The sequence below is a fragment of the Ranitomeya imitator genome, chromosome 1 (genome assembly GCF_032444005.1).
Source record: "Ranitomeya imitator isolate aRanImi1 chromosome 1, aRanImi1.pri, whole genome shotgun sequence".
Lineage (NCBI taxonomy): Eukaryota > Metazoa > Chordata > Amphibia > Anura > Dendrobatidae > Ranitomeya > Ranitomeya imitator.
Genome location: NC_091282.1, coordinates 527,281,775 through 527,309,736, shown reverse-complemented (window position 1 = coordinate 527,309,736; position 27,962 = coordinate 527,281,775). Strand labels below are relative to the sequence as shown.

Below are 27,962 nucleotides of genomic sequence, written 5' to 3'. Positions count from 1 at the left end.
TATTATGGGATTTTCATTCCACTCAAAATACAATGATGGTGGTTTCGTGATACGTTGGGAGGATTATATATTTTCCGACATCCTCCACCTGGCTCGCTGAATAAACAGAAACCATCTGCTTAGCTTAAGACTGAGTGAAAAAGGCAATGTCACCTGTTCCGTTTGGAAGGCAGAAATATTAATTTGCACAATGTGCGTCTTCATTAGCACTGTCCTGGCTTATGGCCCCGGCAGCTTTTAAATTACAATGTAGGATGTTGATTTTACTTTTGTAGCCAAAAATACTGCACATGGTCTTGCATAGTATGTAGTGAGAATTCCATTATATAGACCCAGTGTCAGGCTTCCCCTGTATTACCTGTGCGGGTAGGCGATCACGTGACTGACCGTATGCGATTTGGATAGTTGAAGTCACTACAGACTTTACATTTCAGCCTCAACAACCCCTTTAACATCATAACTAGGGATGGGCGGACCGGTAGAAGTTTGGATTCTGGTACTTGACCCAAACTTTATTTCGATGTTTGGGTAGGGGAACAATACCCGAACTTCAACCAGAACCCCATTAAAAATAAATGTTACCCAACAGGAAAGGATAAAGACATTTCCAGTGCCACAATCGAATGCCGAACTCGTAAGTTTGGGTTTGCCCATCTCTAGTCATAACCTGAGGACATGTGTGCACTTGGAGACATGGTGTGCATCTCCTGGAGTAACTTTACCGTAGATTAACTTCTATGTCTCATTCAGACGGCTGTTTCTCACATGTGTTCGTGCCATGGTGTTCATGAATAGAACAAATACAGTCTATGGAGCTTTTCACCTGTCCGTGTTTTTTTGTGGACCGGGTGCCTGTAAAATAAAAAACCCTCACTAAGACGTGTATATTGTATGTCTGATATAGTGCACAAACTGGTGCATGCGAGCTGTAAATGATTGTGTGAGATGAAACAAAACGTTATTGCACCCTTCTGCCGTGATCGTTTTGTAGACAAGGAAGAGTGCTGCACCTTGCTCATTTACATTACTGATCAAACCAGTTATGTTGCTACATCTTACAATCTAAAAAAGTGTCGTCCCTCCCTGGCTTAGAGGAAGAGATAAAGAGGACATAGTAATAAGTTTTATAGATTAGCTATACCTTCATAATGAGGCCAAATACGCAAATAATATTATAAAATAGCAACTAAATGCTTCTCTGCCGATTGGCTCTTGAAGGGGAACTTGTACTAATTAATGGAAGGTGCACACGACCATTTTCACTCCATCTGAAAAAAAAAAGTAGATTTCTCTCCACTTTCTCCATTCTGTCAGTGTGTGAAAATTGGACTGCACTTGGATGTCATCCGAGTGTGGTCCGATGTTTTCCTTAGACCCATAGACTTGCATTCCTGATTTTCAGATCAAAATCAGACGTGTCATCAATGTTCTTTGCTCTGACCAATTGGCATGGCCCCATAGAATAGCATGGTTACGTGATAACCATGGATAGAATATAATCGTGCACAAGCCCGTATACTTATCCTCAGTCCTTATCCTCAGTCTGATTTTCCCATCTGTCCAATAACCGGTCACTTTTCTAACCGGAAGATATAGGAAAGAGGCGTTGTCACATGAGACAGACAAAAGACCACGCAAGGCTTTATCTGTCTCACATGACCACATCTTCCTTCAGGCACTTCCTTTTTAGAAAAGTTCCGGCAGAGAACGTAGACAAGGGCAGGAAGAGTGAGGAGCATCACGGGAACAGCAGAAGACTGAGGGCTCGTAGTTAAAGTGCTGGCACAAATTCGAACCTCAATGGGCATCAGAACTGTGGGCATTTACTTTTTCCTCCATATGTCGCTGCCTTTTTATGATTGGACAACATCATAGTTGAATGAAAATACAGAGCTGAACAAAATGAAATGCTCAGTTTAACCACAAGAAATTTGGTGCCAGTGATTTTGATGCCCTTCACAACAGAATTGAGAAGAAAAAACATTTGTACAGTTTATAAGGCAAAAATTGGTGAAAGGTCCTCTTTAAAACTACCATACATGTCAGACTAAAGTCGTCCAAACCTGTCAATATCTGCAGGAGACAGAGGCGTAGCTAGGGTTTTGGTTCAGGGGGGCGAAGCTTCAGAGTGGGCCCCTAATCAGGTAACCTTGATTACAACAGGGTGACGCACCCAAATAGTGGATGTAGAAGAACCTCAGCAGATGACCGCGCTATTACTGAAGATAATCTCTATATAAAGACCAATATTGATATTACCACCATATGGTCAGTGGTAGATACCAGCCCTGCAGAACATATAAGGCTACGTTCACATTAGCGTTGTGCGGTGCTGCGTCGGCAATGCAACGCACAACGCCTGCGAAAACGCATGCAAAACGCAGCTTTTTGTGGCGCATGCATTCATTTTTGCATGATTTTTGTCGCAGAAAAAACTGCATCATGCAGCGTCCTCTGCGCTCTCAGTTGCGCCAAAATGACGCATGCATCACAAAACGCAAGACAACGCATGTCCATGCGCCCCCCATGTTAAATATAGGGGCGCATGACGCATGCGTCGCCGCGGCTGCGCCCGACACTGCCCCGCACAACGCTAATGTGAACGTAGCCTAAGATCACAGCACAGTTACAGATAATGACTTACCACTGATGTTCTTTCAGATGACGTCGTTCACTTTTCCCGTCTTTTCCATCTGGCCCAGACCAACATGACAACTTCTTCCAGCCACTACTCGGCTGCAGAGAAAATAACAAAGACACATTTCACGCCTCATATTTTCAGCACCGTCCCCAATGGGACTATTCTCAACTTACAAAAAATCCTTATCCTGCTGATACCCCAATACTGAGTAGCTGCTGCCATATGTGACCCTATTACTGCACCTGCTGTGTGATACTGTGTGCTCTCTAAATTCCAAAGCAACCCTCTATAATATAGTAATGCTGGGTGCAAGTGCCCTAAAAAACAGCACCCACATTTTGTCCTCTAAAAAGTAATAATGCCCTCTGTGTGCCCCTTTGATAGTCACAGTAACCTAATCCTATAACAATAAGTGCCCACTTTACATTTAATAATGTCCCGAGTCTACCCCCTTTAAATCTTCCCTCTACACAATATGATGCTCTCTTATACAGTGTTATGCCCCCTCACTACATATATATATATATATATATATATATATATATATATATATATATATAAATAACTAACTAAATACAGATATTTACTATGCCCAGGCAACGCCGGGCTCTTCAGCTAGTCTAATATATAAAGCTGAATGTGTGTGTGTGTGTGTGTGTATGTATGTATGTATGTATGTCCGGGATTGGGATCTGCACCGTCGCAGCTACAGCCACAAAATTTTGCACACTCACACGTCTGGACCCCGAGAGCGTCATAGGCTATATTGTGAGGCGAAATTTTAACCCCGCATGTTCCAATTCACCAAACAATTTTGCCCCTATCTACATAATGGGGAAAAAAGTGAAAGGAAAAGTGTTGGAGGCGTCGCAGCTACAGCCACAAAATTTTGCACAGTCACATGTCTGGACCCCAAGAGCGTCATAGGCTATGTTGTGAGGTGAAATTTTAACCCTGCGCTTTCCAATTCACAAAACAATTTTGCCCCTATCTACATAATGGGGAAAAGTAAAAGGAAAAGTGTTGGACACAAATTGACAGCTGCCAGATGTGAACAAGGGGGACTTAAAGAGTGAGAGCGATGGCGCCAAAGAGTATATACCGTACAGTTGCTAAGGTGGGGTCCCGACATGGGATACTCACCACACACGGGGATATGAACACACACACAAAATGCGCCACACACTACCACGTGCTTGAACACATATACCACCCTCAGCACACATTTCACCACACATACACCAACCTCGCCACATAAAGGTCGAAACACAAAAGTCGGCGCTCAAAACTCGCCACGCGCAAAACTCACCACATGCAAAAACTAGGCTCACGCAAAACTCGCCACAAGTGCAAAACTCACCTCATGGAAAACTCGCCACACGCAAAACTTGCACACGCGGAAAAATTGTCACATGCACAAAAGTTGCAACACATGCAAAAGTTGCCTCACACAAAACTTGCACATACTCAAAAGGCACCACACATAAAACTCGCCACGCGCAAAACTCGCCATGCGCAAAACTTGCTGCACACAACTTGCTACACTAACCTGTCACATGCAACTCGACACACAAAAAGTTGCTACACGCATGTCACCACACAAAACTCATCTCACAAAAGTCGCTACCTGCATGTCACCACACGCAACTCAACACACACAACTTGACAAACGAAACTCGCCCTAAAACACACAAGAGTCTGGTATTATCCTTCAGAAATAAAAATCTGATTAATAAGCAGACAAACTACAAGAGCAACAAATGTACCATATAGGAAATACGGCAGCTGTCAGTCACATGACCTGTCTATTAGGTGTATGTGTGAGGTAATATATACTGCCAGGGGGAGGGCTTCCTGTTGGCTGGGGATTTATCATGCTGCCAATTTAGCTTACAAATACTGAGGTAAAAATACTGAGCAAATAACGTGTGAACGAGATCTAATACAGGAGGAGATGACACACAGGTATATACTATATACAGGGGAGATGACACACAGATATATATTATATACAGGAGAGATGACACACAGGTATATACTATATAGAGGAGGAGATGACATACAGGTACATACTATATACAGGAAGAGATGACATACAGGTATATACTATATACAGGAGGAGATGACACACAGGTATATACTATATACAGGAGCAGATGACCTACAGGTATATAGTATATACAGGAGATGACATACAGGTATATGCTATATATAGAAGATGACATACAGGTACATACTATATGCAGGAAGAGATGACATACAGGTATGTACTATGTATAGAAGGAGATGACATACAGGTATATACTATATATAGGAGGAGATAACATACAGGTATATACTATATACAGGGGAGATGACACACAGCAGGCATATACTATATACAGGGGAGATGACATACAGGTATATACTATATACAGGAGATGACATACAGGTGTATACTATATATAAGGGAGATGACAAACATGTATATACTGAGGTGAAAATGAGAGGTGTTAGGTGAAAATGAAAATGTGTGAGTGCAAAATGAGAGGAGTGAGGAAAAATAGTGGAGTGATCAGAAAATGGCAGATGTGAGGTTGAAATGACAAGTGTTAGGGGGGAATGAGAGGAGTGAGGGAGAAAATGAGAGATGTGAGGGGGAAAATGAAAGATGTGATTGGGAAAATGAGAGGCGTGATGGGAAAATAAGAGAAGTGAGGTGCTATAACTAACCACAGATATTTACTATGCCCAGGGGGCAACACCGGGCTCTTCAGCTAGTATATATATATATATATATATATATATACTGACCCCTTAGTATGCCCAAATGGTTTGATAGCTCTAACACCAATCCCCACACTGTATGATGACCCCCTAGATAGCCTCCATATCATATAATGCACCAGATAATCCTCAATATAGTATAATGCCCTCCCCATAGGCCTCCATATAGTATAATGCACTCCCCATAGGTAGACTGTATAGTATAATGCATTCCCCATAGGCAGACTCTATAGTATAATGCACTCCCCATAGGTAGACTCTATAGTATAATGCATTCCCCATAGGCAGACTCTATAGTATAATACACTTCTAATAGGCAGACTCTATAGTATAATGCACCCCCTAATATAATGCACCCCCATAGGTAGCCTCTATAGCAGTGTTCCCCTATTCCAGTCCTCAAGAGCCACCAACTGGTCATGTTTTCAGTATTTCCTTAGAATTGTCCAGGTGATAAGTACATCACCTGCACAGGCATTAATTCCATCACCTCTGCAATGCTAAGGAAATCCTGAAAACATCACCTGTTGGTGGCTCTTGAGGACCGGAGTTGGGAAACACTACTCTATAGTATAATGCACTTCCCATAGGCAGCCTCTATAGTGTAATGCAGCCCCTAATATACGGTAATGCACCCCCATAGGCAGCCTCTATAGTATAATGCATCCCAATAGGGAGCATGTATAGTATAATTTACCCCCATAGGCAGCCTGTATAGTGTAATGCACCCCCATAGGCAGCCTGTATAGTGTAATGCACCCCCATAGGCAGCCTGTATAGTGTAATGCACCCCCATAGGCAGCCTGTATAGTATATTGCACCCCCATAGGCAGCCTGTATAGTATATTGCACCCCCATAGGCAGCCTGTATAGTATATTGCACCCCATAGGCAGCATGTATAGTATATTGCACCCCATAGGCAGCATGTATAGTATATTGCACCCCCATCCATAGGCAGCTTGTATACATAGTATAATGCACCCCCATAGGCAGCAGGTATAGTATATTCAATATACTATACCTGCTGCCTATGGGGTTCAATATACGGTACAGGCTGCCTATGGGGGTGCATTATACTATACAGGCTGCCTATGGATGGGGGTGCAATATACTATACATGCTGCCTAAGGGGGTGCAATATACTATATTGCATCCTGATAGGCAGCCTCTACAGTATAATACACCCCCCATAGGTAGACTCTATAATGTGATGCACCCCATTAAAAAAATAAATAAATACTCACCTCTCTTCCTCCTGGTTACACCGGTGCTCTGAGCGCCTGCATGTCTCCGGACCACGGGCGCCGAGTAGTGACATAATCGCAACCCCCTGTCAGTATTGGTGTCGTCAGATGCTGACAGCGGGATGATGGGAGAGGGAGAGTAATGCTCCTCTCATCAATGCAGACAGCTGTATCGGCTAGATGCCGATACAGCTGACCCTGCGATGACGGGCCCACTGCTAGAATAGTGGCTGGGGCAGCAGAGCAGGGAGGTGTGCCCCGTCTGAGCGCAGGTCCCGGGGCGATGGCTCCCTGTTCCCCTGGTAGCTATACTACTAGCAGGAGTGGCTAGTTCATGAGAACAAAGAAGCGCTTCCTGTGTATGTGTGAGTAGGGCAAAATGGCTGTCGGCTGAACAGTTATTTGGCAAACAGTTATTTAATGTGTATGGTGACCTTTACTGACTCTCACAGAATAGGGACGTACATAATATGTGAATGAATGCTTTTAAAAAGTTGAAGTATGCGTATGTGAACATGAATATCTTCAAAGTACAATAATTTTATATTTCTTGTTTCAAGTGGCGGAGTTTTCAAGTTTTATCCAATGTGTTGGGCCACCACTAGTATGGTGGTCCAACAAGAAACTTCATAGAATTAACGGAGACCTGTCACGACACAGCTGTTGGGTGACCCTGGACCAGGGGCTCCTTTCCTGGCCCTAACACTAGTGGCGCCTTAGCTCGCCCTGGGCCTCTGCCTTGCCTTATCTCCTGAGTTAGCCCTATATCTGTTCTCTTCCCTCACCCAGGGGAGAGGGAGCGCTACTGTGTACCGCAGTACACTAACCCTGACAACAGGGCAACACAGACAAGGGTTAACGGAAAACTACAGACACACAAAATATGCACTCACATATATCAGAGAAATCCACCAGGGCGTGCAGGAAGGGAAAACAAAAACAAAACAGAGAAGGATAAGGAATTACTACGCATACAAATTAAACAACAGCCGCTAATAACTTCATCAACTCTCCTTCTCATACCAACTGCTCTCCCTCCATTAGCCATGCAGCAATAAAGCTAGCTCTGGTGAGCATTAGTAGCAGAGTCCAGATTATAAAGGGGAAAGGAGTGGCTAACCGAGCACAGCAGAGAACAAGGATTTCCAACATGGCCGATTAACCCCTGTTCTGGAAGAAGAAATAAACACATTTAATATGACAGAGAAGTGCTTCTTCTCAAAGCCGGAGAAGGAGCAATCAGACGCTGCAGTCTTCTGGCTCCACTCTGTTGCCGCTCTGTAACCCCGTGACACTAGTACTTCGTTATACCTCCAGTTTCAGTTGTCAGATAGATTGAAGCGTACCCTATAATAATAAACCTTTTGTGAGCTGCCGAAGTGTATAAAACATTTTTTTTTAATAATGATTGAAGTTATAGGCTTCATGTCAGAAGAACTCTGCATGTTTCCCAGATCCTCTGTTGGTTATGTGCTGCTGCACTTTGTTTTCATAGCAAACTTTAGGCCTCAGATCAACAAATTAGAGTCAGTGTTTCTAGCACCTTTAAGAAAATGAAAGGGATAGCAAGATGTGACTGGTTTGTACAAGACCCAGTATCCTGTGCTGACACTGCGGTTCCACAATATAACCATAAGAAGTGTTGTCATGGGAACACTGGCAGAGAAACTCTTCTTTGAGGTGGCATGTTACTTCAGCATATGATAACTTGAGAGAAGAGGATATTAAAATTTGTATCATACCCCTAAACATTTTGAAAAGGCTATGATATACATGATCTGGTAGTTCTTCTTTAATGGGGTCGTCCAGTAATTTATATTAATGGACTATACTTGGGGTAGGTCATCAATATCAGATCGGTGGGGATGTGACACCCGACACCACAACCGATAATCTTTTCTCAGTGTTGGCGGCATCCACAAATGATCAGTTGTGTAACAGTACAACTCCCTCAACTGTTCATTGGGTGCGGCCATGTACTGTACATCTGCCCTTTTTGAAGAGTTGGATCTGCAGTACCTTGCTGTGACCACTATACAAGTGACTGAGCTGTTCTGCTCCACAACTGATCATTTCTGGATGCCACCAGCAGCGGTGGGGATGCCAGGTGTCACACTTCCACTCCACTGATATTGGTGACCTATCTCAACGATAGGCTATCAATATAAAGTAATAGACAACCCCTTTACAGGGATACTGACAACTGTAAAGAGGTTGGAAAGGGCAGCCTAAATCAGAGCCTGGTTGCATGATTGCACGTTCCAGGGTTTCAGGGAAAATCTAGTCTGAGGATCCCAAGTCAAGTTTTCCCAGCATTGCACCAGATGTTTGACAGGTGTCTCCCCATGTACACACAAGGGAGAGATCGGTCAAACAACTAGAGAAACATAAGGTGAATTCTGCCGGTGCTAGTGACTTTCAAATCGTGGTCCTCAACCAGATCTGTATCCTCTCTGAAATACCGGAGCTTTTCATAGAAAAGTATGCCTGGCTGTAATCATGCTGCCCGTGATTTAGGCAAAATGAATCAGACAAGTTCCCTTTTAATATTGGTGGGCTGGATTTGTGATACATCATGAAAGCTTATTGCATGTGATTACTGTATTTCATGTGTAGCAGGTACATACACTATGTCTTAACATATTTATATTTGTTCTCCAAGCTTACTAAAATCCCTAAGGCAATTGTATGTTTGTGAACAATGTATTTGAGGTGTGACCATGAATTACTAATGGCGTCATAGCATCACTGACTCATGTCAGACTTTGCTGAGGAGGTATAACTTCTCCTAGAACCTAGGATATCAGAGCGTTACTACAGAAGGCCTCCTTAGATTTGCACTAACGCACAGATGTCCAAACTTTGTTTTGGGTCAAGGGCCGCATTGAAGCATTGTGCTATTTCAAGGGTGAACAATAAAATTAAGCTGCTTTTTTCATAAAACATGTTTTTTTAGGGAAAAATCAGCAAATAGAAGTATTTCTGAGAGAATGTGACCCCCCCTCATTCATACTGCTTTACTGCAGGTCTATAGGGCTGTCCGTGTTTTTTGTTTTTGTTATTTGTGACAAGCAATGGAAAATCTAACATGTTTAGAAACATTTGTGTCCTGTGACACCATTGGAAATTATTAGATGCAATGTTGCAGTCACTGTGATCTGTGTGGAACCAGGCAGGGAGTTTATAAAAGCCTCAGGTATCTTTTGCATGTGTTTAGAGTTAATTAGTTGATTCAGAAAATTAGGGTAATAGTTCGTTTAGAGAACCTTTTCTTGATATGCTAATTTATTGAGACAGGTTTTTTGGGTTATCAGGAGTTGTATGCCAAAATCATCAGTATTAAAACAATAAAAGACCTGACAAATTTCAGTTGGTGGATAATGAATCTATAATATATGAAAGTTTAATTGTAATCATTACATTATGGTAAATAATGAAATTTAACACTATATGCTAATTTTTTGAGAAGGACCTGTACATTCACACAAGCACATCAATAAGATGAATACATTTGCTTTATATACATAAAGGCACACAAATCTACACACTTTAAATCCCACACATACACAAACTGACATATGTGTACACACTTATTTGCTGGATTCTTCTTTAAAGACTATCTATCACCTGGTTTTGACATGTAATCTGAGAGCAACATAATATATAGACAGAGACTCTGATTCTAGCAATGTCACTCACTGGGCTGCTTGCTGTAGTTTTAATTTTTTAAGTTTTTATTTCTCACTTGAGGACTGATAAACCCGCTGACATGTAGTCCTCCCTATTCACGAGCTCTGCATAACCCCACCACCACCACCGCCACAGATGTGCAGCTTTCTGCCTATGCACAGTATACACAGAAAGCTGTAAATCAGTGGTGAGAGTGGGGGATATACAGAATTCAGCACTCAGGGAACTAGTAGATATATAGCAGCTAAAACAGTGATTTCATCAAAACTACAGCAAGAAGCAGAGTATGTTACACATTGCTGGAATCAGGTTTTCAGCCCTCATATTATGCTACTTTCACATTTTAAGACATTCTCCAAATGTAGCAGGCGCCATGTCGTTTGTGTTGTTGGGCGTTGCGTCGGCGATGCAACGAACAACGCATGCAAAACGCATGCAAAAACACATTGTTTTGTGACGCATGCGTCCATTTTTGGCTTGATTTTGGACGCAAAAAAAATGCAACATGCATCGTCCTCTGCGCCCTGACGCTTGCGCCAAAAATGACGCATGCGTCACAAAACGCAAGACAACGCATGTCCATGTGCCCCCATGTTAAATATAGGGGCGCATGACGCATGCGTTGCCGCGGTTGCGCCCGCAAATGTGAACGTAGCCTAAAGTGAACTTGTAATCCAATTTTTACATATGGAGTTAGTGGTATGGCTATACAGTATAAGCATTTGTTCTCCCCCCAAAAATGATGATTTTCTTTGCATAGATCCAATGTACTAGTCATGAGAAATCTAGTTCAAACGTTGTATGAAAATTAGAATGGAAGTGTATGACTGGCACAGCGGTTCTATACAAAGAAAGGTACCATTTTTATTAGGGGATAAATGCTTATATAGCCATACCACTAAATCTATATGAAAAAAACATGCTGACCAATTTAGAGGACCTTTTACTAGGTCAAAAATGAACATTTTTTTTGTTCTTTTATTTCGGCTTTTCCCCTGAGTATTCTGCTTTTAAAAAAAAAATAATCCACCATACAATTCTGGCAATATGAACCTTTTCATATAGTGCCAATTTTTGTGGGCTCTACCAAGAGGACGTGGTTCGCAGGGTGATTAATGAGGAACAGCCTAAAGACACCTCCCCAGAGGATCTTGTGAGCCAATATAAAGTAGTACTAAATAAAAAGGCCTATATCTTTGAAACGTTGTGGCGGATTTCGAAAAAAATCAAATCTCAGGAGATTAGAAGGAATAAAATTGGAGCAAAAACTGCCCGCTACGCCCCGGTGCTTGGGACAGGTCCTCATTAAGTGTAACTGTAGATATGCTCATAAGTTTCCAACCACTTTGTCATCTGTCAGGAACCATTATATACAAACAGTCTGATCATATACAAGAGCTAGCCATTAGAAATGAATTGAGGAGAGTATCAAGAACAGGCAGGGAACTATTCAGGAGGAAACCATGTTCATACTGGACCACAGGTGATCTCCCAGGCAAATGATTCTGTCCAATAGGATGAGGTTCACAACCAGTGTCAGCAGAGGCCCCATGCAGCTCATGGACCACAGGTTCAGGATCCCAGCTCTAAAGCCATTTTTTCATGACAGACAAAGCTAATACTGAACTTAAAACCAAAACCAGCCCTTTAAGTCTTTATTAAATGTAATTTTTTAGGCCATTCAAGATCTGTGGAAATGGCAACATATCTGATATTTTAATTCGGAAATGGTTAAATAAAACAAAGACTATTTTAATCATGACCAATACATTTTTCTACAGTGGTTAAGTCTATTCCATTTTGGCTAATCCGTTAACTGGTCCCTTATGTGGGAGATCTGGCAGTAGGTGTTTAGTTTCCTTAAAGCTCCATCGTAGGCCCTAGGAAATTGATTGACTGTGTCCCATGTGCAGGGAACCCAGTGCATAGGGCATGTGTTTCGAATCTTTGGTGTCATCGGTGGTGGCTGTGCATCGTGCACTGGTGTAGTGGTGTGCGCATGGGGGTGACTCCGGCAATTACTGTTTCCTCACATCTGAATTGTTTGTGGCATACCCCATGACAGTGATTGTAGGGAGGAAACAGGAGAAAGCAGCAGGCATGGTGTTGAACAGAAGTAAACTTTATTTTTAAGGCATCGCGTTGAAAACATCAGAATGGGGGTAGAAAGGCATGATGGTTACGTTTTATCATCAAAGAAACAATTGCTTGAGGGAGGTTACAGTGACAGCAGAACTGAGAAATCTGGGAATAAATGGGAATGCACTAGAGCAGGGGTCCCCAACCTGTAGCTCAGGAGCCACATGTGGCTCGCGGACCCATGAATTGTGGCTCACGGCTGTCTGTCAGCTTCGTGCATTAGTTCCAGTTCTAGCAAATAGGTATGAAGAGCACATCTGAATTTTGTGAGCAGCCCTGCACAGAAGAGCAGATCTGGATGCACATATACTGGTCTTAGGGGTTTTGAGATGATTTAATTATGGTACGCTGGAGACAAGATGACACCACCTGTCAGAGGAGATGTTTGAAGCTGGATATGACAGTGTCTTGGGAGTGCTTGATAGGAGAATACTGAATGGGGGTATTGTAGGAACCCTTGGATCTTTGTATACTGCTTTTGGGTGACTGATTTTTGTGGAAAAGCTTTGGTTACCATTATGCCTGTAATGGGGCTTTGGTTGCCACTATTTTGAGGCGGGTGGGAGCTGAATGTGGCTCACGCCCCTCTCTGAAGGCTGGATGTGGCTCGCGACCCTCTCTCAGAGCTGACTGTGGCTCTCACGGCCAGAAACGTTGGGGACCTCTGCACTAGAGTATGTTCCAGGGCAATCCATAGGAGCTGCTGGTTAACCTGGAAGATTAAACTAAACTCCTATTTTCCCAAATATCTTGGGTACATTTGTGAATCAGGAAATTCCTCTTATTACAGAATGAAACAGGAATACTGCACTACATTTTCTTCAGATAGTCCCGCTGTATCAGCCTACTGGAACAGAGAGAAAGCTGCTCTCCTACATCCTTGTTATGGCTGCCTCACTGCTACTACATTAGCAACTATGGTTAATACATTTTATGATCTAAACTCCATGGATGGAACTATTTCCTGTGTAGCCGCTAAGTGGTGGGGTTAACTCTTTAGTGTGTGCTGCATACTACACCTTAAAACACTGTACCAATTCAAGTACTCCGATCAAAAAAATAAAGGGAACACTAAAATCCCACATCCTAGATTTCACTAAATTAAATATTCCAGTTGCAAATCTCTATTCATTACATGGTGGAATGTGTTGAGAACAAAAAAACATAAAAATGATCAATGTAAATCAAAAGTAATATCCCATGGAGGTCTGGATTTGGAATGATGCTCAAACTCAAAGTGGAAAATCAAATTACAGGTTGATCCAGCTGAAGTAGAAATCCCTAAAGGTAAGGGAATGATGCTCAGTAGTGTGTGTGGCCTCCATTTGCCTGTATGACCTCCCTACAATGCCTGGGAATTCTCCTGAGGGATCTCCTCCCAGACCTGGATTAAAGCATCGGTCAACTCCTGGACAGTCTGTGGTAAAACGTGACATTGGTGGATGAAACAAGACATTATGTTCCAAATGTGCTTGACTGGATTCTGGTCTGGAGAACGGGCAGGCTATTCCATAGCATCAATTCCTTCATCATTCAGGAACTCCTGACACACTCCAGCCACATGAGGCCTAGCATTGTCATGCTTCAGAATGAACCCCACTTCACCTGCATACATAGCTCCCAACCGTCCCTCATACTGCAGGGTTGTCCCGATTTTGAGGCTGTGCCCCGCAGTTCTGCACAGGACTCTACTTCTCCTGCACAGCCAGCAGGAGAAGCAGCCGACACGCCCCTTGTACTGTATTAGGCCATGCCCCCTTCGTATCTTCTTCTGGGGTGGTGGTTCAGAGAGGGAGAGAGGGCATTCTGAGGAATGTGTGTGTGTGTCAGTGTGTGTGTGTGTGTGTGTGTGTGTATTGCACACATACATGCAGCTGGCCCTGCTGTACTTACAGTACAAGGCATTATTACCAGGAGTAGTGGCAGCAGTTAGAGCAATCCAGTGCAGCCTGTTAGTCATAGGCACAGTATATATATGTATCCTTTATATACTACAGCAGTTTTGGAGTGGAGACAGTAGATAGTGATGTTGTCTGAGTGCATGCAGAGTTTGCAGAGCTGGGCTACATTGCAATGTGCAGGATCTGTGAGGCAGCAGTGTGGACAGTGACAGGTGGTGAAATCTTTGCCTGCATTGTAAGCAGAGCTCCTGGGACACATCTACAGCCACGACTGTACACTATCATCATCATGTGGGGCCATTATACTGTACGCTGCATCATGTGGGGCCATTATACAGTATGGAGCACTGTGTGGCCATTATACAGTATTGAGCATCATGTGGGGACATTATACAGTATGGAGCACTGTGTGGCCATTATACAGTATGGAGCACTGTGTGGCCATTATACAGTATTGAGCATCATGTGGGGCCATTATACAGTATTGAGTATCATGTGGGGCCATTATACAGTATGGAGCACTAAGTGGCCATTATACAGTATGGAGCATTGTGTGGGCATTATACAGTATTGAGCATCACGTGTGGGCATTATATAGTATGGAGCACTGTGTGGCCATTATACAGTATTGAGCATCATGTAGAGCCATTATACGGTATGGAGCATCATGTGGGGCCATTATACAGTATTGAGCATCATGTGTGGCCATTATACAGTATGGAGCACTGTGTGGCCATATTTTTTTGTTTATAATTATTGTTTATGAAACCGTGTGATCAGCAGTGCTAAATGGGTGTGGATGGGGCGTGAATATGGGTGTGACTAGTTGTGAAATGCGTGTGGTCAGGGGCGTGGCCTAAATTTTGCCACGGCCTGCTGCACACGCCGTTACCTTTGTTTTTATTTTGCCTTCTTCTTAAGTTGGGAGGTATGCCTGCATATGGTCTCACAATGGGTCCGAGGATCTCATCCTGGTACCTAATGGCAATCAGGGTATCTCTGGCTAGCACATGGACGGCTGTGCAGCCCTCCAAAGAGATGCCTTCCAACACCATTACTGACCCACTGCCATGCTGGAGGATGTTGTAGGCAGCATAACGTTCTCTATGGCGTCTCATGCTGTCACGTCTTTCACATGTGCTCAGTGTGTACCTGCTCTCATCCATGAAGAGCACAGGGTGCCAATGTCGAATCTGCCAATCATGTTGTTCTCTGCAAATGCCAATCGCCCTGCACGGTGTTGGGCTGTAAGCACAACACTCACCTGTGGATGTTCTTGACACTGTGCTGACAGACATAGCTAGTACCTTCTTGCCACAGCTCTCATTGATGTGCCATCCTGGATGAGCTGCACTACCTGAGCAAGTTCTTTGGATTGTAGACACCATCTCATGCTACAGTACAGTACCTCTAGGGACGACAGCAATGACAAAATGCAAAAGTGACCAAAACAGCCAAAGCCATGAGATCAGAGAAATGGTCTGTGGTCACCCCTGCAGAATCACTCCTTTATATGGGTTGTCTTGCTAATTGCCTATAATTTCAACCTGTTGACTGTTCCATTTGCACAACAGCAGGAGAAATTGATTCACAATCTGTGTTGCTTCATAACTGGACCGGTTGATTTCACAGAAGTGTGATTGACTTGGAGTTACATTGTGTTGTTTACATGTTCCATTTCTTTGAGCAGTGTATTTAAAGGCATATTTCAAGTACAGTTCACATTATAAAAGCATGAATGTAATCCCCAACTTTGGAGCTTTACATGTGTAGTCCAGAACAGAACAGGTCCTCTAAAGAGAGAGACGTTCTTTAAAACATCTCTCCATTCAGGCCACGGGACGCCTATATCTGATAGATACAACCCATCCGGCCGGGGCCACGCTTGCGAGTGCAATGCGAGAAACTCGCTTTGCATTCGCAAGTGTGACCCTGGCCTTAAGAGGATACTCTGGGTGTCACTAACAGTTGGCTTGACTGCTAGGTACCTCAGAAGCACACGTAGAAAACACTAGCAGTTTTTTATTCATCTGAAGCCAAAATCTTGCATATACCATTGTTCTATAAATAATTGTCTATTGATAGTTGTAAATCTGAAATTGCATGACTGTTTTCAGCTTGTTTGTGGCCTAATGACAAGCTGTGATCTAATGTGTGGCTTGTGTTTCACTCCATGGGTAGTAAAAGTAGATAAGCAGTGGTGACCCATCAGTTCCTCTCCAGCTGTTGCAAATCTACAGCTGCGGCAGTCAGGGTATATTGTTTAAGAGGCCATAGACATTGCTGTAGCAACCGATAACGGGCAGCCAGGGAATTAATTATTGCCTGTATGGTGACAAAGTAATTCATTGGACCTGGGCAAATGTATTCCTGGTTTGCACTTTTCATTTCTATGTAAATTTCTTTATAACCTATATGGTAATGAGCAATGCTGAAAATGTTCAAAGCTCCTTATACAGGTACATAAGTTTGCGGTGGGAATTGTGGATCATATATATATATATATATCTATGATTTACTATACATATACCGTATGTTGTGTTACCTAACAAATGAATGTATAAAGCTCAGTTATCAGATTATGTAGTTTGTAAAGAAATTGTACTTAAAGAATGGTTGTGCAACCATGTAACACATTTCGATTTTATATTCTACCGGACGTCTTGTTAATTTGTCGCTTTGCTTTTGCTTCAATGTTTCCCTTATGAAGCCTGTGGCTTTCGGGCAGTCTAATGACAAGGTGGCTTGGCTTTTTGTTAGAATGTGGGGTATCTTATTACAAGATGAAGAGGGTCTCTTTAATAATTGATCCATTAGACAATAGGCGGCATGCTAGCTGGGCAGCAGAAGGAGGAGTATAGGCCGACACAGCCAGCAGCTGCTCTTTCCACCTCCCAGTATCCAGACAGTCAAGGCTGATGTTGGCTTCTTATTTATCTGGTTCCCCTTATTCTCTTTCCTATACATCTACTGGTTTTTATTAAAGACCACAAACAATCTGAATCAGTGAATTCTGAAATCTCTCCTAACAAACTTTTTTAGTTTTGCAGGCCTAGTAAGGTTTAGGAGAACAAATGTTAGCATAGGTGGTAGACACCTGGACACTTTATTAGGGTTGAAGGCAATAAACCATATTGTAAAATGGCTAAACATGTCCAGTTGTGCCCCCCCAATGTCCAAAATCTTTTCTTTGATCTTGACAAGATAGAAGTAAGTTTATATAAAAATATCCATGAAGATTTATCTTATCAAATCCGAGAATGAACTGAAGGACCTTCCACCTGGTGCTAGTGCTGGTCCTTCCACCTGGTCCACGCCTTCGGTCAATGTAGGTACGGTAGCTTATGTATAGCCACATATATGCTTAGGTTATGAAATCTCATTCCCCAGCAATCAAAACTTAATTGATTAGTATACACAGAATGTTTGTTTTTTTTTGTACCCAACATCATTGACCTCTTTGCATATAACAAGCGCTTAGTTTGTCAGCCTGTTAACACGCGATATACCCATTTAAGCCTAGTCGCTCAGATTGGTAAATATGGCTTTTACGTACTTTCTAGAATGGGTAACCGAAAGGTGATGGGGAAAAAAATGATTTGATAAGTAAAAAGAAGGCGAAGAAGCAGCAGGCCTGCTGTGCTTGTATAGATCACCTGTTGAGGAGAGCTGGGTGTTCTAGTCCCCTCCCTCCCTGTGCTCAGCTCTCATTCATCTGTGCTGTTTGCCGAAATGACAGCCCTCTTTTGTGTGAGGGTAATTTGTTTATCTACTGCGTGCAGCTCCCACTGCTTCCTCTTTTCTATCCTGCTTCCCTCCAGCTCGCTCTCTCTCTTCTCTCTCTTTCTGAAATCTGCTTCTCATGCTGGAGGCCTACATGGCAGCTTGTCATCTCCACCACCCTCGGTCACGGCTGGACCGTGGTGTCACCTCGTCTGAAGACTTGCCAGGGACACGCAACTTGTAAAAGGTACTATAGCGTGGAGTTTCATGGCAGTGATCCACCCAACTGCCTTACAGTAGGCGAAGGGCAGCCCTGCCTTCTTCTTCTTCTTCTTCTTCTTCTTCTTCTTCTTTCCGATACTTTTTTAGTAGATGTATCTAAACCTGTTGAATGGCTGTTTTTTTTTACTTTCGTCATATAATGTACCGCCGTTCCTTGCTGTGTATTGAATCGCGTAGGTTATTACGCTGCTTAACAAATGAAATAAATATATGCTTCCTGTTTGGTAAGTATGACATGATTGCCCTGTGTGCTACGTTCCAACTCATTTGTTGCTCTGTGTACTGGCAATTCTAGTAAGAGGCACAATAAAGTGAGCGATTCTAGAATATATTTTGCACAGGTCATTAGGCCCCCGAGTGAAATGTCATGAAAAGGGGTTAACACTACGTTTTGAATGGTAGAAGGTAGTGAAGGGTGGCGGAATGTGTTGGCTATAAAAAGGTTATTAAAGATAAATATTAGTATGTCTATGTCGCACTGGATGGATTACGTTGGTTATTTTTTTTATATATGTGTGCCTTTAAAGTGGAACAATTAACAACTACAGCAAAAATAAACAATATATTGGCCTAGTTGCATGCCTCACCAACATGACCGAGTCCCTTGATAGCCTGTTACATGTATGCGTCACCAAGATGACTAACCATGTTCCTAGGATAGCATATTATATAACATCAATCATTGAAATTTGCATACATGGAATTTTTTTTGTAGTATTTATTTTGAATTTCCCTTAGTAAATTGTGATGTTGATGTCTATAAAATGGCATAACCCTTGATGATGGGGTGTGTTCTGGATTTTTTTTTTATTGCAGTATATTTTTTTTTAGTAAAATTTTTAGTACTAATAATATATGTGTGTGTTTGTGTGTATATATATAATATATAATGTGTGTATATGATGTGTGTAATATATACATACACAATGTGTGTGATATTTGTTTTTAGGCCACACGTCCGCCATATAGTGGACCGTATAACAGTTTTTGGAAATTGATTGGTAAACATTTGTTGTGTCATTTCCTCTCTCCTCTCTTTAGCTGAATTTCCCTCTGGTAGGCACTCGGTACTGAGATTCGTACCTGACTCTGCCTTATAAAAGTCTGAGGTTAATAAATACACATCATTTGAGTTAATGTTTTTTTTAAACCATACTGTATATAACAGATTCATACCCTTTTTTTTCCTTAGTAGATGACTAAGAGTATGTAGATAGTTTCTAAAACTCTTGTCACTAGGGTTGAGCGAAACCCGGCTCGACCATAAAAAAGTCAAGGTCGCTCAACCCTACTTGTCACTTCTGCCCTGTTCAGATGAAGCTACTCTTATGGGCAACAAACTCTACTGATTTCTGCAATACACTCTTTGTGCACCTGTAGGTCACAAGAAGTGAGGTGAGCGTAACACGACTATATAACTTATCGTCACAGCAGCGTCCAGTATTACAGCTCAGTCCTATTTATTGCTGTTTGTTACAGGATTCGGCAAAGCCGCAACTTTACATACAGAGCTGGGTCTCCTAGATAATGATGAAGATGCTGCGCTCTCCATAGGGCTGCGGCCTCTCCTTATAGCTGATGGGCAAGGAGGCAAAGAGTCAGATACCCACTGAGCCTATGGTGATCACCTATTCTACAGATAGGTGATCAGTTTCAAGTCCTTAATCATCATTTTAAAGGCCAGAGTAATTTAATAAAATATAATAATTGAATACATATAAACCACCCCAGAAATCAAAGTCTTTATATTGTTTTATAAAGTAATAAGTTAACATGAAAGCACAACCGTGCAAAGAACAGTTATAAGTAAAAATGTTTAGCACAATGAAAATTAACCCCTTAGTGACAGAGCCAAATTGGTACTTAATAACCGGGCCAATTTTTACAATTCTGACCACTGTCACTTTATGAGGTTATAGCTCTGGAACGCTTCAACGTATCCTGCTGATTCTGAGATTGTTTTTTCATGACATATTGTACTTCATGTTAGTGGTAACATATATTTGATATAACTTGCGCTTATTTATCCCAAAAATGGAAATTTGGCAAAAATTTAGCAAATTTTGTAATTTTCAACTTTTAATTTTTGTACCTTTAAATCAGAGAGTGGTGTCACACAAAATAGTTAATAATTAACATTTCCCACATATATACTTTACATCAGCACAATTTTGGAAACTTAATTTTTTTTTGTTAGGACGTTATAAGGGTTAAAATTTGACCAGCGATTTCTCATTTTTCCAACAAAATTTACAAAACTATTTTTTTAGGGACCACCTCACATTTGGTCCATATAACAGAAAATACCCCAAAGTGGCACCATTCTAAATGCTGCACCCTTCAAGGTGCGCAAAACCATATTCAAGAAGTTTTTTAACCCTTCAGGTGCTTCACGAGAACTAAAGCAATGTGGAAAAAAAAAATGAACATTATCCTTTTTTCACAAAAAATTTAATTTGGAACCATTTTTTTTATTTTCACAAGGGTATCAGAAGAAAATGGACCACAAAACTTGTTGTGCAATTTCTCCGGAGTACGCTGATACCCCATATGTGGAGGAAAGCCACTGTTTGGGTGCATGGCAGGGCTCAGAATGGAGGTAGCACCGTTTGACTTTTTGAACACAAAATTGGCTGGAATCAATGGTGGCGCCATGTCACATTTGGAGACCCCCTGATAAACCAGTGGAACCCCCAATTCTAACTCCAACCCTAACCCCAACACACCCCTAACCCTAATCCCAACCCTACCACAACCCTAATCCCAACACACCCCTTACCCTAATCCCAACCCTAACCATAACCCTAACCACAAACCTAACCCTAACACATCTCTAACCCTAATCCCAACCTTAATCTCAAAGATAACCACAACCCTAACTTTAGCCCAACCCTAACTTTAGCCCAACCCTAACTTAGCCCCAGCCCTAACCCTAGCCCAACCCTAACCCTTGACGAACCTTAGCCCTAGCTTTAGCCCATCTCTAAACTTAGCTTTAGCCCAACCCTAACCCTAACTTTAACCCACTTCACTTTAGCCCAACTCAAACTGTAATGGAAAAATGGAAATAAATACAGATGTAACCTTATCTGCTGTTAGTATTGACATGCTCCTTAGGCCTCCTCAACACATCCATATAACACACCTACATGATAAAGTGGTACCAGTGTCATCAGTGTTTTCAATCAGTGTGTCCAGTTTTACCATCAGCATGTCATCAGTGTTTTTCCGGTTTGGATAAAAACATAAATTACAAAACTTCTCCTATACTTTGAATCTGTGGCATCCATATGTGTTTAACATTGCAGACTTGTATTGGCCCTTGTGATCTGTGCTGCCGTAAATAATGAACATGCCTGTGTGTTTTGCACGGACACACAGCCCATGTAAAAACACGAACATGTATATAGCACCATAGGTTATGAATGATGAAAACAATAAAACTTATCCTACATGTACCGGAAGCATGGACAGCGTCATATAATTCTAAAAGGCTGTCATGCTTGGGTCAGGAGACCTGCGGCCAGTCAGTGCATTTCAGTTTGTGCTTGGACCGTGTTGCACGTACGCCTACATGAGTATCATGAGTGGTTCAGTACAATAAGGATTTAGAGCGTAGTCTATTTAGAGCGTAGCTATTAGTCAAATATGAACATGTGAAGTTAAACTGGCCAGGAAGGAACAAGACAAATGAGAATTCAGAGGGGTAGGAAGAGTTTTCTCTGAGGAGGCGTTGGCCTCGGGGGACGAAGTATAATACCATTACCGTAAAAAACGATACCGGTGACATCAATGTTTCTGATCAGTATGCTATCCATTTTTTTTCCAGTATGGCTTAAGAAAATCAATTCCACAGCTTCTCCTATACTTTGCACTTTTAAACATGTACAGAACAGTTTTACATGGACCCTATTAGGCCCTTGTCATCCATGCTGCTGGTAAAGTGGGAACCCTAGGATGTATTTTTTCTGCCTCTATGGGCACAAGGTATCAGTGTGCTTTCTGTAGAGAAGCTTTCCCTGTCGACATACCATTAATGAGGGGCTCTGAGTGTCACTACAGTAGGGGGGAAGGGTTTGGGCTGAATGTGGCTCGTGACCATCTCTGAGTTAAATGTGACTCTCAAAGTAAGAGAGGTTGCAAACCACTCGCATAGGATAATATGGTGGTATAAACTGCTGTTAATGCAACATTCCCATTTTAGTTAATTTTTTATGACCTCTAAGATAAAGGAGAAATTGGGCTAATTGTGAGTTTGTGGCACATAATCCTTGATTTTGTTTGGTCCACATGAGGTGCTTCTCTGCCTGTAAAGCAGCCTGGCGCTATGCACAACTTTCTGATGCAGGCTGGCGTCAGGAGCGATGGAGCCATATTGTGTAATGTGCACTACTGGGTGTGTAACATCCTAGCACTGGCACGTGTCTGGACATGTGTGCTAGCTAGATCTCTGATAACATGAGAAGGCAGGAAACAGGAGACTTAAGTAGCATAGTCTGATTGATCATGGTTTGGGTAGAATTGTAGTATCCTAATTCCATGTAGCATGGATGGCAGTAGCTTATCATGCTGAAAGTATATTTCTCAACAGACAGAGATCCCAATTTATCAAGACCGGTGTTGTTCACAGCAATAAATATTTATTATTATAGCGCCATTTATTCCATGGCGCTTTACATGTGAAAAGGGGTATACATAATAAAAGAAAAATACAGTAATCATGAACAATACTACTCACTGGTCCATGACTTTTAGATATGGGATGGACCCCACTCCATCTTAAAACAACTATAACTACAGTAGACCTAGGCATTGGAATAAATACACAAAGCACATTATTTTGGCTGTCAAAACAGCCACAGCTTTATTTAAATCACAGTATTAAAACAATCCCAGTAGGAGTCAGGTGAAGTGCTAGTACATTGGGATTCACAAGTACTGCGATATCCCCAGCTGTCTGACATACAGCACCAGGACAGACAGCCATAAAGGAGTGGCACACACTGGCTTGCCATTCAAGCATAGCCAGTAAACTTTCAGGACACCAATGACCCCATCATCCTCACTCCTGTGCTTAACCACTGTGTCTGCCCCTGATTGACGTTACCATTACAGCATCCTTGAGGTTGGCCACCAAAGCCGAGCCTGTTCACCACCATGAGGTTTTACATCCTCTATTTGTTAAAATAGTCCACCTTAACTTGTGTGCAACTTCCACCTGACTCCTAAACTGCAAAGCTGTGACGTGTTAGAAATTCCAAGTCACATTTGACACTTTTAGCAATTTTTTTTCTTTTTAAATAAATCACTTTTGTAAACTTATAGAGTATAAGTCCATGCAAAAACATTAAAGGAACTAAACTTGGCAAACCTCCGACTCACAGAGTCATCCTACAGTGCTCAGGACAGGAAAAACCCTCTGTGGAGGAAACCTCTAGGGAACCATGGCTGGAGAACTGCCCTTCCCTTGGGCTTAGAGGTTATTGCTAATGTTAACTCTTTACGGCCATGGTGCAAGATATACAATGGCAAGTTCAACAAATACAATAAGGCATTCATCATTATACAAGCAATAATTAAAACGTTTTAAGACTTATAACAGTGCGGGAGGGTGGGCGATGTTTCCTGAAGTTAATCCGGTGAGAGAAAGAGGGTGAGAGACAGAGTTACCTCCTCTATATAAGCCCCAGCCTCCTCACAGCAACACACCAGGCACAGACATACTGTGCTCCTTCCTCTAAAAGCGACATCACTCTTCCTTAAAATCTACACCGCTATACAAACAATGCTGCAGGAGTTAAAGGTCCACCCCTTCTAAAGTCATGACCTCCTCCATTTAGTGCTCCAGTGATTTCTGGAGGAGAGAGGACCCTGTCCACGAGGGCTCACAATCTACAAGGGATGGTTACAGTAGGTGAGGGGAGAGCTGGTCATGCTGTAGTATGGTGGAGTGTGGATTGCTGCAGGTTATAGGCTCGTCAGAAGAGGTGGTTCTTTAGGTTCTTTTTTGAAGGTTTCCATGGTGGGCGAGAAACTGATATATTGGGGTATTTATAAATTTCAATATATACTGCATCTATATTGAAGCCACTGGCTGGGCTTTATAGAAATGCAAAGATGGCGGTGACCACTGTTGGACTGGAAATCACAGGACCCACCAAAGAACATCATTCTTGGGGCCCACAATCCATTTACTATAGAAATAGGAAAGGCTAAAATCTGTTGCAAAAAGGACAAATCTGCATACGTTAAGATAAAGCGTGTGAAACAAAATATCAGATTTTTAATTTTTCTGACTACTATTTGGACTACATTGGATTTGACTGAGTATGTTGGACCAATATGGGATCTAGATGGTTATTAAAAAACAAACGATTACCCTACACCATACCCCTTTGATCATTTATTAAAGTACAAAACCTAAGACAGAAGCAAAATAAATATATACACTGCTGTAAGTAAATGAGTAAAAGCAACAGTGCATATAAATAATATAGGGTATTTAGTAAACACAATTTTTGATTAAAAAAAGCATAAAAGCCATACCACCAGCATCAAGATGTACCCAAATTCAGGATGGTCCTAACCTCTAGTATTAAAACCTTACCATGTGTCAGTGACAGTTATTAAAATACAGTATTTTACGGATTATAAGACGCGCCCCAAATTTTGAGGAGGAAAATAGGATTTTCTTGTGAAATTTCCGAGCCCCAACACTTTCCATGCTTTTCAATGCGGTGGACTCGGGATGGGGTGGGTGGGGGGGGAATGACGGCCGGAGGCGGCACATGTACATTTGAGATCTCGGATGCCAAGATCTCAGACCTGCAGCATCACCCCACCCCTGCTGCCGCCAATATAAGCTTCCTGCGGCATCGACCCTACTCCACCTCAGATGGTAAGCTTCATTCAGATTATAAAACGCAGCTCAATTTTCCCCAAACATTTTTGTGGAAAAAATTGCGTCTTATAATCTGAAAAGTACAGTATTTTTTTTTAAGCACTTTATTATAGCATTAGTAATGGAGCCATCTGACATACACCTTTAAAATTATCACTGGGGTTTAGTGTATGCCAACGCTGTTTTGTTGCCTCAAAAATTTACCCCGATCCCACTATTAGTTCACTGCCTAATGCGCCACGTGATCTTTGAAGGTGTTCGTTACCCCTAGAAACAGACCATCCAATGTGATAGTTTGTGCCGGGTGACGGCAAGCTATTATTTTTAGATTAGGAAGTAACCAATATCTTAAGGACCTCCTATACCAAGAGGATCAGTGTCCTGGTGTTGGTTTTGCATTGACTAGTTAGGAAAATGTGCGGATCTACATAAAAAATGAGTAAATAAGTAAATTAGATTGTTTCATATGTCAACATATTATCCTGTGGTAGCTTGAAAATGTAACCAGGGGCTCAAGAAGGCAAAAATTACCTACTTCTATTCTAAAGACTTAGGGTACCGTCACACTATACGATTTACCTACGATCACGACCAGCGATATGACCTGGCCGTGATCGTAGGTAAATCGTAGTGTGGTCGCTGGGGAGCTGTCACACAGACAGCTCTCCAGCGACCAACGATGCCGAGGTCCCTGGGTAACCAGGGTAAACATCGGGTAACTAAGCGCAGGACCGCGCTTAGTTACCCGATGTTTACCCTGGTTACAAGCGTTAAACTAAAAAAAAACAAACAGCACATACTTACATTCTGGTGTCCGTCAGGTCCCTTGCAGATTCTGCTTCCCGCACTGTGACTGCCGGCCGTAAAGTGAAAGTGAAAGCACAGCCGCTGTGCTCTGCTTTCACTTTACGGCCGGCAGTCACAGTGCTGGAAGCAGACGGCAAGGGACCTGACGGACACCAGAATGTAAGTATGTGCTGTTTGTTTTTTTTTAGTTTAACGCTTGTAACCAGGGTAAACATCGGGTAACTAAGCGCGGTCCTGCGCTTAGTTACCCGATGTTTACCCTGGTTACAAGCGAACGCATCGCTGGATCGCATCGCTAGATCGCTAGATCGGTGTCACACACACCGATCTAGCGATGACAGCGGGAGATCCAGCGATGAAAGAAAGTTCTAAACGATCTGCTACGACGTACGATTCTCAGCAGGATCCCTGATCGCTGCTGCGTGTCAGACACAGCGATATCGTAACGATATCGCTGGAACGTCACGAATCGTACCGTCGTAGCGATCGAAATGTTATAGTGTGACGGTACCCTTAGAAATAAATGTTCCCAGTATAATGACCCGTTCAATTCTGCATGAATAAATAGAAAGCAAAATTAACACGGGCTCCTTTCATTCTACATAACCAAAAAAGGTAAAAATGACAGCAGCAAACTGATACTATCAGGATCGGATGGTCCGTGGATATTGGTCCCTTCACACCCTAAAAACACCAGTCAGCAGTAACTCCAGACCCCAGATATGGCCTGACACATTGAATGGTCCAATTCTGAGAGTCACCCGGCTCTTTTCAGTGGATTTGAGCAGTTAAAGAGGTTATCTAGGATTTACATTTTTACTATGGGACTAAAAAAGGGAGGTAGTGGCACTCCGGTTTCCTCCCACATTCCAAAGACATGCTGATAGGGAATTTAGATTATGAGCCCCAATGGGGACAGAAATGATAATGTCTGTAAATCGCTGCGGAATATGTTAGCGCTATATAAAAATAAAGATTATTATTGCTAACCACCTGTCTGTTCTATTAATCGCCGGGACAAAGCTGTCACTGACCGCTCCTGCTGGCTATTCGGCTGTTCCACATCAGCAAAGGAGCTGTTTGACGTGACGCTGAATGTCAACTGTCTGACCGCAGTGAGGCAGTGGGGAGCCGGCTGTCAATCAACATGATGTCGGCAGAGCAGATGATAAAGAGCTGCCCTTTCGACGTGATGCCAGAGGAAGCTGCAGAATCGCTGGCAAGAGCAGTTAGTGACCGCTGTGTGTCGGCAGATAAGGTTTGGTCTTAAATAATGGATATGGACATGGTAATAATTTACACCATTTTTACATCATGTAATTAATAACCGGCTGTGACTCTCACCTAGTATGCCTTGGTGAATCAGCGTTTACAAGCACTAGATTTACTTCGCATACAGAGTTTCAAGTATTTACATTGCAATGTGGAAATTCCACTTTGCGTCAACTCCTTGTGACGATTTTCACTGTCGATTTAACCCTTTGCATTGCATAGAGTAAATGCGCAAATCTGCATGTAATAAGTGCTGTTATTGGCAACACAGATCAAAGTTGGATATGTTTCCGGGGGAAAGAAACAAGGTGAAAAAGCATATGCATGGAGTGTGAATGTTTATACTCTTGGACAATGTGTGCATAACTGTCAGTGTGAGTGTGGGGGCCCTCATTCAGCAAGGATGATACCGGTGATGTGGGATGGGACCCCCGGTCACCCATAAATGATTGAGGGCTCCATCCCCCACCACCTATATAACCCGTTACTGAATGAGGGCCCTCCTCACTCACACTTATAGCTACACACACATTATGTATAAGTATAAATGCTCACACACAGTGTACCCATATACACAATCAATAGAAGGATAGCG

The 27,962-nt window shown here is 42.3% G+C and overlaps 1 protein-coding gene across 2 annotated transcripts in view; it reads left to right on the top strand.

Moving 5' to 3' along the window:
- PTBP3 (polypyrimidine tract binding protein 3) overlaps nt 1-27,962 on the top strand; it is a 192,762-nt gene that overhangs the window by 69,334 nt on the left and 95,466 nt on the right. The window contains exon 1 of one of the 2 annotated variants that reach the window (XM_069767020.1): nt 18,088-18,352. The exons of the other annotated variant lie outside the window; for it this stretch is intronic. The gene's annotated coding sequence lies outside the window, so the exon portion shown is untranslated. Of the gene's footprint in view, nt 1-18,087; nt 18,353-27,962 lie in introns of those variants that run through there. 2 annotated transcript variants of the gene reach the window in all.